The following is a 13,429-nucleotide window of genomic DNA, read 5'->3' on the forward strand; positions in this document are numbered from 1 at the left end:
TTTCCTGTGGTCTTCTGAGTTCCTCCTATGAGAGCACTGGTAATAGAAAACAGGACTAGTGGAAACTCTTCTCACATATTAACTCATATAATCCTACTAAAAAGCCTGGAGAACACAGGAATGATAGTAATTTGCTTAGTCATATAGCTATTCAGAGTAGGATTCAAACCCTGCATTGCAAGGAGAGTTGTCTTAGCCACCTATCAATAACATGGGTCTAGAAAGCTACTGGCCCTCTGACTGTGACCTACACTAAGCCTAGGCACTAGTTGTAGCCCAATGTTTAAAGCAATGCATTTCTTGAGATCTCATTATCTGAGCTGAAGCCCAGCTCTTTACAACTCTCTTGGAAAGTGAGTACTACGGCCCAGGTCCCTCCATGGTGTAAGCTGAGATGCGGCAGTTTACATGGCCATCCTTTTCTACCCTTCCCTTATATGCAGCATGATGTTCATATTAGGGCTCTTTCACTTGTTACCAATAAGTCCTTACACAGAGTCCTTTGCTGTTCCACTCCACACATGTCATCAGTGAAAAGAGGAAAACAAATCAGCTAATCAGAGTCTCAGGATAGATTAAATGACATGGTATTAGTTTGTATTAGTTGCTCAGACACGTTCACCTCTTTGCGGCCCCGTGGACTGTAGCCTGTAGCCTGCCAGGCTCCTCTGTCCATGGGATTCTCCAGGCAAGAATACTGGAGTGGGTTGCCTGTTCCTTCTCTGGGAGATCATCCCAACCCAGGGATCGAACCCAGGTCTTCCCCACTGCAGACAGATTCTTTACCATCTGAGCCACCAGTGAAGCCCTGACATGATGTATATAAAAGATAATTCTCAAAAACATGTAGGCTGTGCTTTCCACCCATTCCCCGCACTCTTTCATATGAAATATAAATAAAAGCACATTCAAATATGTGTCCCATGCTGCATCTCATACGTGGCTTCCTGCTTAGTATTGTTGGTCATTATTTATTTTGATGCTTTCGGGACATTTTGCAAATTAGTTAGCAGACTGCTGCCTTCAAAATTCCATTTTCATTCTCATTTTTCTTCTGAAGGTTTTTCTCTCCACTTGAGAGTACAAATAAATCATTAAATTCTCTCGCAGTCAGATTCTTCCTCACCTTTGAAGCTGGCATCTGAGGCTTCTTCTGGAGATAGGGATTCTGCAAAGGGCAGTTTTATTACTCGTCTTGAGTAAGCAAGGATTAGGGAGATAATCAAAGGTCACAGTTAAAGCTGTACTGAATTACTTTCCCAGACTCCGAGAACACAAGCAAACAGGCTCTGACCAATGTGTCTGTAGAATCAGACTTTCTGCAAGAAAGACGGCCCCGCCTGCCTTTATGACTGTGTGTCTCAGCCCCTTTCACCACTGAGAGAGCCTGCTCCTGTTAGAGTGGAAATTTTCTGCAGTTTTTAAAGAGACACTGCCCCTCCCTTGTCTTACTCAGGACACCAGCCATGTTGTCCCTTAAATTCAATGAAGGAGACTGGGATGCTAACTCAGTGAACCTCGGCACCTTTGGATCAGCAGCTGAATTTCCCCTAATTGGGCCGTGATTCCCACCCATTTTCCTGTCTTATGATCACTTTTTTGGGCTAAACCACAGCATGGCAGGAACCCCTGAAGACGCTTTCTGCTTTTTTTCTAAAGACTCTGAACTATTTACTCTCTACAGGCCCCAACTGAAGAGCAAATTAATTAAACACAGCTCTGACATCCATACATATTTTAGCACTACGGTTTAAGAAATTTATGGAAAATCAGAACCAACAGTCTAGTATTTTCTTCTCTCTCATAGCTTCCTCTTCCAGCTGGGATATCTGTATGTGGAGCCCAGCTTGGAAGACAATTATTGCAGCAGGAGAGAAGCAACCAGTGGGAGAGAGATTCCCTGGCAGGTAGATCTACGCTATACCAGGGAAGACTCCCCCAGAGGGAGGTGTCGACAGCTGCAGACTGTCGTATAAAAGACTTCCAGTGGGTTAAGTAACTTTGAAGAGGCAAAATTCTGTCGTCCAATTTTATTTGTCTCTGAATCTGATCGTGAGGACTGCTATTCATTACAGAGCTGCCTAGCAGCTTACAAAGTCACTGTTCTTTATATTAATCCAGACATCGAGCCATTAGTAATTGCAACTTTAGTTTTGGAAGAAAATACCATACACGTGATTGCATGAAAGAAATGTTCACATGTTTTCCTTCCTTCTGCTTTTAAACTCGAGATTCTTTCATACTTTCTAAGACTTGGAGGATGGAGGAAAGGAGTCAGGCAGTATTTAAAAAAAAAGAAACAGACTCACATTTTGATAAAAGAGAGGAGACTTTTATCCTGAAAAAAGGTAAAATGTGAATCATTAGGACTGGTGTCCCACGGCAGACCAAAGACTCCCAGGAAGAATAATAATAGAGTTATTTTTTACCTATAATTCTAGTCATTTTTAATCACAGGAGGGGTAATAATGTTTTTATAGAGTATTTTGTACATGTTACTTCACTTGATGATTTCAGTGCTGCCAGATATTCTCTTTTATTAACTGTGAGCAGTAAGGCTCAGAGAAGTGAAAGAAACAGTCAGAGTTCATCCAGTTACTTAGCACTTGAACCCAGATTTGATATCAGATCTGCGAGAGCAGGGGGTGGCGGGTGGGAAGGCTTCCCTGGCGGCTCAGTGGTAAAGAACCAGCCTGCAACGCAGGAGGCACAGGAGACGCGGGTTGGATCCCTGGGTCAGGAAGATCCCCTGGTGGAGGAAATGTCAACCCACTCCAGTGTTCTTGCCTGGAGAATCCCATGGACGGAGGAGCCTGGCGGGCTACAGTCCATGGGGTTACAAAGAGTCAGACACGACTGAAGTAACCCAGCACACAGGCACTGCTGGAGGAAGCTGGATGCCAGATTCTAGACGACTAGATGCCATGCCATGGACAGGGGCAGACACAGAAAAGGCCAATCGGCAGAACACAGGCTCTTGAGCGTGCACACACACACAATGGTTACCTGGGTCTTCACTGATGAATGCACAAGGTTAGATAAGCATTTGGCATAGCAAAATGGCAAGCCCATGCTGCCTTTTAACTTTTATAGCCATTTATTTTCTTAAAGCATAAAGAAAAGCAAAAATATTTTTATCAAATTCTGCTACTAATGCTATAACTTTTGGTTTCATCAATTTTCTATCAAAACAGTAAGCATTTTGATAGTAATCTTCTAAAGGATGTGGTATAGATACCAATAACAAAGACAAAAATTAGCTTGTAATAAAATAGATGAATTGTTATACATAACAATATTCTCAGTCCAATATAGAACTGGTCCCCATTGTCATATTCCTTCTACTCTGTAGAATAGGAAGTGAGAGGTGATAGAAGATGACTGGTTGAAAGCAAGTTGACAATGTAGGTGGAGAGGTGGAGAGAACTGTATTTATGGAAAGGTATTCCCATTTTGCCTGAGAAAAGAACAACTGCTGCATAATAACATTATTAGTAGTATATATGTTTGATCTTTCTCACTCAGTATGTCAACTCTTTGGCAATATCAAATAAGAGAAGTACCAGGCTTATAAACTTGAGGACCCCAAACTTGGGAACTGTAGACAGACAACAACATTCTAGTCTGAGAACCTTTTTTTTTTTTTTAACTGAAGTAAAGCTGACTTCCCTTGTGACTTCCCATGTGACTCACCTGGTAAAGAATCTGCCTGCAATGTGGGAGACCTGGGTTCGATCCCTGGGTTAGGAAGATCCCCTGGAGAAGGGAAAGGCTACCAACTCCAGTATTCTGGCCTGGAGAATTCCATGGACTGTATAGTTCATGGGGTCGCAAAGAGTTGGACACGACTGAGCGACTTTCACTTTCATAGCTGACTTACAATACTATATTAGTTTCAGGTGCAAAACATAATGATTTGATGTTTCTATAGATTACATGCCATACAAAGTTATCATAAATATTGAGTATATTCACTATGCTGTACATTAAATTCTTGTAACTTGTTTATTTTATACATAGTGGTTTGTGCCTCTTAATACCCTTCACCTATTTTGCTCCTCCCACACTCCACTACCATCTGGTAACTTCTAGTATGTTCTCTGTATCTGTAAGTTTTTTTCTGTTTTGCTGTATTTGTTCTTGGTTTTATTTTCTAGATTCCACATATAAGTGAAACATACAATATTTGTCTTTCATGATTTGACTTATTTTACTAAATACAATACCCTCTAGGTACATCCATGTTGTTCAAATGGCAAGCATTCATTCTTTTTAACGGCTGGGTAGTATTCCATTATTTATGCATATGCCACATTTTCTTCATCCATTCATCTGTTGATGGACACTTAGGTTGCTTCCACATATAGCCTGTTATAAACAAAGTATCTATGAACATTGGGTGCATGTATTTTTTTGAGTTAGTTCATTTTCTTTGAATGAATATCCCGGAGTGGATTTGCTGGATCAGATGGTGGTTCTAGTTTCAGTGATTTGAGGAGCCTCCACACTGTTTCCCAGAGTGCTCACACCGATTTACATTCCCACCAACAGTGTGCACGGGTTCCTTTTTTTCTACATTCTCTCCAGCACTTGTCATCTCTTGCTTTTTCGACAATATCCATTCTTCCAGTTGTGAGGCAATATCACATAATGGCTTCTATTTGCCTTTCTCTGATGATTAGTGATACTGAACATCTTTTTTGTGCCTGTTGGCCATCTGTATTTCTTCTTTGAAGAAATGGTATCCAGGTCCTCTGGATTTGTTTGATTTTTTGCTATTGAATTGTATAAATTCTTTACATAGTTTAGACATTAACTTGTTATTGGACATACCATTACAAAAGAGCTCAGTTTATCTGAAGAAACTGTTAGAAATAGTATAAGTTTAAGCTGAGGGAAGTAAAGTTGAATGGTAACAAAAAATATACATAGATAAGTTTCTCTATCAAGCAAATAATTTAATACATGTAGTGCTGATTAAGGAAATACTATAACTTACACCTCAGATACCAATGCACATAGGCATAAAACAAATACATCATTCAACATTCTATCACTTTCTCAATGAAAATTATTCAGAACTACTTTTAAATTTTAAAGTTTGATGTACAGGTTGTGGTTTGTTTTAAATATTTGCATAAAGCGGAAAACATATTAACAAACATACATGTTATGTCCAACAAAATAAACTACCTGGCTTTGTGCCCCAGGTCACAGATGAGGCTGAGTCCAAACTGTCTTAAAACATAATCTTTTAAAAATTAAAATCTTGTCTAGATATCATAGAAAATCTAGGATGCTGTTCTATAATACCAATATAGCATGCATGCATGCTAAATCACTTCAGTCATGTCTGGTTCTTTGCAACTCTATGGACTGTAGACTCCCAGGCTTCTTTGTCCATGGGGTTCTCCAGGCAAGAACACTGGAATGGCTTGTCATGCCCTTTTCCAGGGATCTTCCCAACCCAGGGATTGAACCCTTGTCTCATGTCTCCTGCATTGGCAGATGGGTTCTTTACCCCTAGTGCCACATGGGAAGCCCAATACCAACATTACATGGTGCTAGTTTAGACCGTTACCTATATTGACAAATTCAAGCAAAAAAAATCTAAGTGCTATATAACCTACTTTTGAGGCTTATAGCACTGAGAAAGTAGTTGGTATGACTAGAATTTTAATTTTAACTCTGTCACTTCCTAATAAGTGGTTCTTGCCAGGTTATTGAACTATCATGATCTTTATTTTTCCCCTTTTAAACCATATTGCTACTACATCATGGTATTGTTAAGAAGATTAAATGAGAAAACATAATTAAAACAACTAGCAATATCTGCTGTATAATTGGTGTTCAGTAATATTAGCATCATTTTTCTTTTGTTAGCATATTCATTTCTATATGAAATATTAATTGCCATTATAAAATTTGACAATTTAAGGATTGTAGATTCTCTATTAATATTCTACCTTGTGTTTTAAGAACCAACTGTTATTTCATACCTGAATCAATATTTGAAAATGATGAGCTCCCCACTGTATCATGTCTTCAATTCATTTACATTGGCATTCTTCACTAGTTATCAAGCAGGATTAATTGGCTACTGAGAAATCTCATTCTTTCATGAAGTTAGGATATTATATGGTAACTCTTTTCTATTAATAACCAATTCTGAAAATGAGTGTTTGGTTTATTATCCACCATAAATAATGGGAACTATAATTCTTCTGGATTACTCTTTTTGTTGTTATTATTATAGACTCTTGAGTTTTCATTTATTTAATATGCCTCTCTAATCTACAATCGTTTTTCTTTATGACACTCTGAGAGTCAGCATTTGGCCATTGTGAGTTTCTTCAAGCTGAGCCCTGCCCTTTTAAGCTGATCGCTTATTTATTGAAAGCTTTCTTGTTTTCTGGCATAACAAAATATCTGAATTCAACAATATTTTCTAAACTTCTCCACTGCGGTGACCTAGAAACAATGTCATTCCATGAACAAAGAATACTTTTCTAGTAACCAGATTTTACTTCTAATATAATTTCCCATATTTCCTACTAAAAGAAATGAGGTATCTTTCCAGAAATGGCTGATTCTATGTCTCACATAGGAAAATTCTAAGATCAGATAAACAGCTCTTTAACTTCACAATTATTAATGATGCACCAATAGCCAAGGGTTATCAGATTTGTGATAAAAGGTAAAGGTAAAATATTTTAAAAATCAACTCATAAAAAGCATACACTATATAAAAAAAAGTTTAAAATATATATTTTAATAAATATATGTATATATTTTAAACACACACATACTTAAAAACACATATGTAGTACACTCAGAAGAATAAAAAAAGCAATGTATATGTGAAACAAGAGTAGATTACTAAAAATAAAGGTACATTTTTTGACAACAAAAATAGTTCTTGGGGATTAAATTATGATAGAATTAAAACCTCCATAAAATAAGGGGCTTTTATATGAAGAATAAAATTAAAGAAAGAAAGAGAAATTAGATGAGCATAAAAATTTAAGTAAATTGGAGTACTATTCCCAGTATACAAATTGATAATAATAGAATTCCAGAAAGAAAGAATAAAGAAAACTGGAAAAAACAATCACTAAAGTCTTTTTTAAAGTCCCAGGACATAAAAACCAATATAACAAAATAGAAAAGGCCTACAGAGCATATAGAACAATGGGTGTGATTAAACCAACACCCATGCCAGACAGCATGAAATTATACACCACTAAAGTACTATGGGTAGAGGAGAATAAGTCACATACAAAGAATCAAGAGCAGAATGTCTTCGGACTTGCAAACAATAAAGCGGGAAGCAACATCCTCACCACCTGAAGAAAAACGAATTCCCACCTAGTGAGATTATCAGGAAAGTAAGTAGACAAGGCAGGTCTCATAATTTGCCTCCCGGGTACTTCCTTAGGAAGCTCCAGGAAACCAACTCCTAACAATATGAGTAAGTAAACTAAGAAAAGTTATGTGGAGGGACTCAAGAGAAACACACACGAGAGATGCCATTAAACCAGTTTTAGCCTGAGCTGAGAACATCCTGTTTACTTGGGTCCAGAATCCTATCTGAAGGTAATGAATCATTCGTGTATTTGGCTGGACTCCCATCCCTTCTGTAGGGGATGCTTTTGTACATTTTCAAGGAAATGTCACCATCACACAGAGGCTCGGCTCATCTAACTTACCCTTTCCAGCTACCATTAAAACCATTGCCATTCTCCTTCTTAACACATCTAAGCTTGTGCTTAATGCCTATCTTTTCAAAACTAAACAATGTATCATTTATTGACATATACATTGATAGTGAATTTACAAAGAAGTACCAGGATATAATCAGCAGAAAGATTTGGATAATGGTACTCTAGTGGAAAGAGAGATATAAGATGAAACCAAGTGTTTAGATACTTCTGAACATGGGGCTGGGTTTTCCAGGTGGCTCAGTGGTGAAAAAAAAAAAAAAAAAACACCTCCTTCGATACAGGGGTCACAGGAGATGAGCGTTTGATCCTGGGATTAGGAAGATCCCCTAGAGGAGTAAATGGCAACTCATTCCAGAGTTCTTGCTGCAGTTCAATTCAGTTCATTTCAGTTCAGTTGCTCAGTCGTGCCCAACTCTTTGCGACCCCATGAACTGAAGCACACCAGGCCTCCCTGTCCACCACCAACCCAAACTCATGTGCATTGAATCTGTGATGCAATCCAACATCTCATCATCTGTCATCCCCTTCTTCTTTCACCTTGAATCTTTACCAGCATCAGGGGCTTTTCAAATGAGTCAGTTCTTCATATCAGGTAGCCAAATAACTAGAGTTTCAGCTTCAGCATCAGTCCTTCCAGTGAATATTCAGGACTGATTTCCTTTAGTCTCCTTGCTGTCCAAGGGACTCTCAAGAGTCTTCTCCAATACCACAGTTCAAAAGCATCAACTCTTTGGTGCTCAGCTTTCTTTATAGTCCAACTCTCATATCTATACATGACTACTGGAAAAAACACAACTTTGACTAGATGGACCTTTGTTGGCAAAGTAATGTCTCTGCTTTTTAATATGCTGTTTAGGTTGGTCATAATTTTTCTTCCAAGGAGCAAGCATCTTTTAATTTCATGGCTGTAGTCACCATCTAGAGTTATTCTGGAGCCCCCCAAAATAAAGTCTATCACTGTTTCCATTGTTTCCCTATCTATTTACCATTAAGTGATAGGAGCAGATGCCATGATCTTAACTTTCTGAATGTTGAGTTTTAAGCCAACTTTTTCAATCTCCTCTTTCACTGTCATCAAGAGACTCTTTAGTTCTTCGCTTTCTGCTATAAGGGTGGTGTCATCTGCATATCTGAGGTTATTCAAACTTCTCCTGGCAACCCTGATTCCAGCTTGTGCTTCATTCAGTTCAGTGTTTCTCATGATGTACTCTGCATATAAGTTAAATAAGCAGGGTGACAAAATACAGCCTTGACCTATTCCTTTACTGATTTGGAACAAGTCTGTTGTTCCAATCCAGTTCTAACTGTTGCCTCCTGACCTGCATACAGATTTATCCCATCTCTTTAAGAATTTTCCACAGTTTGTTGTGATCCACACAGTCAAAGGCTTTGACATAGTTAATAAAGCATAAGCAGATGTTTTTCTGGAACTCTCTTGCCTTTTCAATGGTCCAGTGGATGTTGGCAATTTGACCTCTGGTTCCTCTGCCTTTTTAAAATCTAGCTTGAACATCTGTAATTTCATGGTTCACATACTGTTGAAACCTGGCTTGGCAAATTTTGAGTATTACTTTACTAGTGGCTCAGAGGGTAAAGTGTCTGCCTGCAATGCAGGAGACCAGGGTTTGATCCCCAGGTCAGGAAGATTCCCTGGAGAAGGTAATGGCAACCCACTCCAGTATTCTTGCCTGGAGAATCTCATGAATGGAGGATCCTGGTAGGTTATAGTACATGGAGGTGCAAAGAGTCGGACATGACTGAGCGACTTCACTTTCTTTCTCTTACTAGCATGTGAGATGAGTGCAATTGTGTGGTAGTTTGAGCATTCTTTGGCACTGCCTTTCTTTGAGATTTGGGATTCCCTGGTGGCTCAGATGGTAAAGTGTCTGCCCACAATGCGGGAGACACAGGTTCGATCCCCGGGTTGGGAAGATCCCCTGGAGAAGGAAATGGCAACCCACTCCAGTACTCTTGCCTAGAAAATTCCATGGATGGAGGAGCCTGGTGGGCTACAGTCCATGGGGTTGAAAAGAGTCGGACACGACTGAGTGACTTCACTTTCACTTTCTTTGGGATTGGAATGAAAACTGACCTTTTCCAGTCCTGTGGCCACCGCTGAGTTTTCCAAATTTGCTGGCATATTGAGTGCAGCACTTTCACAGCATCATCTTTTAGGAATTTTAATAGCTCAACTGGAATTCCATCACTTCCACTAGCTTTGTTCATATGCTTCCTAAGGCCCACTTGACTTCACATTCTAGGATGTCTGGCTCTAGGTGAATGATCACACCATCGTGATTATCTGGGTCATGAAGATCTTTTTTGTATAGTTCTTCAGTGTATTTTTGCCACCTCTTCTTAATATCTTCTGCTTCTGTTAGGTCCACACCATTTCTGTCCTTTATTGTGCTCATCTATATGTGAAATATTCCCTTGGTATCTCTAATTTTCTTGAAGAGATGTCTAGTCTTTCCCGTTCTATTGTTTTCCTCTATTTCTTTGCATTGATCACTGAGGAAGGCTTTCTTATCTCTCCTTGCTACTCTTTGGAACTCTGCATTCAAATGGGTATATCTTTCCTTTTCTCCTTTGCCTTTCGCTTCTCTTTTTTTTCACAGCTATTTGTAAGGCCTCCCCAGACAACCATTTTGCCGTTTTGCATTTCTTTTTCTTGGGGATGGTCTTGATCCCTGCCTCCTGTACAATGTCCCAAACCTCCATCCACAGTTCTTCAGGCACTCTATCAGATCTAACCCTTAGAATCCATTTCTCACTTCCACTGTATAAATGTAAGGGATGTGATTTAGGTCATACCTGAATGGTCTAGTAGTTTTCCCGACTTTCTTCAATTTAAAAAATTTTTAAATTCTTGCTTAGAGAATCCTATGTTTCTTATATTTCAGGACAATTTAATTTTTAATAATTGGCAAATACTACTTTGATTAAAATAAAACTTACAATAAATGCTCAAATATCACCAAAAGTACTTCCCTGGTAGTCCAGTAGTTAAGACTCCAAGATTCCAAGGTAGGGGGGGTATGGGTTTGACTCCTAGTCAGGGAACTAGGATCCCATATGTCACACAGTATGGCCAAAAATTTTTAGTTTTATTTTTTTAATTTTTGAAAAATACCACTGAAGTGAAAATTCTTAATTTCTCTAAATTATGAAAACCAAGAACACAAAAATCAAACTAATGGGCTTTTTAATGATGACTCCTTATTGAACATAATTAAATGGGGAGGTTTTCCTGAATTCCATGGACTCTTACTGAATATACATTATTCCACAGTACAAATGGATTCTTATCATTAAGCTGCTTCTTAATCACACAGAATACATACATACTTTTGAAATAAACAAAATTTATAACCTGAAGATCAGATATTTCTTCTGCTACAGAAACTCTTCAACCAGTGTGTTAAAGGATCAGAAATGCACTAAAGCACTTTAGTTCCTGTGAAAAACAAATGACTTCCCATCTCTTCTCTACTTGCAAGTGCTAACTATGCTTTATTACTCCATAGGGTCTATTTCACGGGAAAAGACTAACAATCTTGAAGAAGTTGTTCCCTCTGTATTTAGAATTTATTCATGAATTGGCAATGCACGGTACTTAGGAAAATTCCTGTCAATTACACTCATTGCTATACTTCCATCACATGTGTAAACTGATGAACTTACAACTAAACAAAACATAATTCGTATATACCATTTTAGAGCACTAAACCAGCGTGCTTTCCCTGGTGGAGGAAGAGACTGCATAGACACTCAGCTGCATCCCCAACAGCTATTTACAGTACACAGTAAGGTACTTAATGTGGGTAATCCCCCCCAAAAAATGAGGTACACCCTTGTTCTCCCAGAGATGGCAATTGTTTTCAGGAGACAGAGGCACGAATAACCACAACCCAAGTTAGAGTTGACAGCTGCTCTAGTAGAAACATAAACAAGAGCTGGAGCAACAGTGGAAAGAAACAGAAAGAAAACATTAACTCTAAGAAGTGGAAAATTATGAAATTTTACTGAACGCTTCCAGGAAAGGTGTCCTAGAGATGGCATCTGGAATGAGACTTAAATGATAAGTGAAACTGTCCTGTCAGCTGAACGCAGAATTACATTTCAAATCTTTACAACTTTGTTTGCCTTTGCGACACAGACATAGATTATGTGTTGGAGGGAATTTTTCATAATATTGCATACACCAAGAACTTACTTCACTGGTGCTGTTATCAGGCAAAGGGTTTGATTTCCCGCTACTATTCCATCTCTGGATCTGAACAGTATTGCACAACCACCACTCTTTAACTCTGCTTTCCTATTTTTAGTATGTGTCTGTCATTTTATGTGGTTCACACCACTTGTATAGCCTGAATACAGTATTATTTTTGTTCGACTCTATTTCATGAAATAAACACAACTTGCCTGTTTTGTATACAAATAACGATTCAATAATTACATAATTGAAGTCCTTTATAGACAATAGTAAATTTTTCCAAAGTCCTATTTGAATGTTATTTCTGATGTTGAATATTTTCTTATCTAGTTAATGTTGGCCTTTTCTCATTTCTGTTTTAGAAATGTCAATAGATGGCTAGCAATACCCCTTATAGTAGTGAAGGCATTATGTTCTTGACAGTACCAACTTTTTGAGGGGAACGAGGAGGCAAACAAGTAGTACTGTATAACAGTGTCCCTCACCTCCACTACAAGCATCAGGACAGATTAAAATGTTACTAGAATAATAGTTGGCTTAAAACACAAAATTCAGAAAATTAAGATAATGGCATCTAGTCCCATCACTCCATAGCAAATAGATGGAGAAACAATGGAAATAGTGACAGACTGTCTTTTCTTGGGCTCCAAAATCACTGTGGATGGTGACTGCAACCATAAAATTAAAAGACGCTTGCTCCTTGGAAGAAAAACTATGACAAACCTAGACATCATACTAAAAAGCAGAGACATTCCTTTGCTAACAAGGGGCCATATAGTCAAAGCTATGGTTTTTCTAGTAGTTGTGTACAGATGTGAGAGCTGTACCATAAAGAAGGCTGAGCACCAAAGAACTGATGCTTTTGAACTGTGGTGTTGGAGAAGACCCTTGAGAATTCCTTGGACTGCAAGGAGATCAAACAAGTTAATTCCAAATAAAATCAATCCTGAATATTCACTGGAAGGACTGATGCTGAAGCTAAAGCTCCAATACTTTGGTTACCTGTTGCAAAGAACAGACTCATTAGAAAAGACCTTGATGCTAGGAAAGACTGAAGGTAGGAGAAGAGGACGACAGAGGATGAGATGGCTGGATGGCATCACCGACTTCATGGACATGAGTCTGAGCAAACTCTGGGGGATGGTAAAGAACAGGAAGGCCTGTTTGTGCTGTAGTCCATGGGGTTGCAAAGAATCAGACATGACTGAGTGATTGAATAAGAATAATTACTCACAGACCACATTTACTAAAGGAAGGTAGACTCTGTATGTGACATTCTGTGAGTTTAACCTATCAATCATAATGAAAGCCATAACATAAATGTGTTTGACTTGTTAAATGATCAAGAGTAGCCTATGTTTTAGTTATTTAATGAAAAATCTAATAGTAATTGATTTTTTACCCAAATATGTATTTCTTTCCCTTTTCTGTTCAAGAATTCCCCTTCTCTTGGGTTTTTGGTTTTGGTTTCTTGAGGGTGGCTCAGAAG

The sequence above is a fragment of the Muntiacus reevesi genome, chromosome 9 (genome assembly GCF_963930625.1).
Source record: "Muntiacus reevesi chromosome 9, mMunRee1.1, whole genome shotgun sequence".
Classification (NCBI taxonomy): domain Eukaryota; kingdom Metazoa; phylum Chordata; class Mammalia; order Artiodactyla; family Cervidae; genus Muntiacus; species Muntiacus reevesi.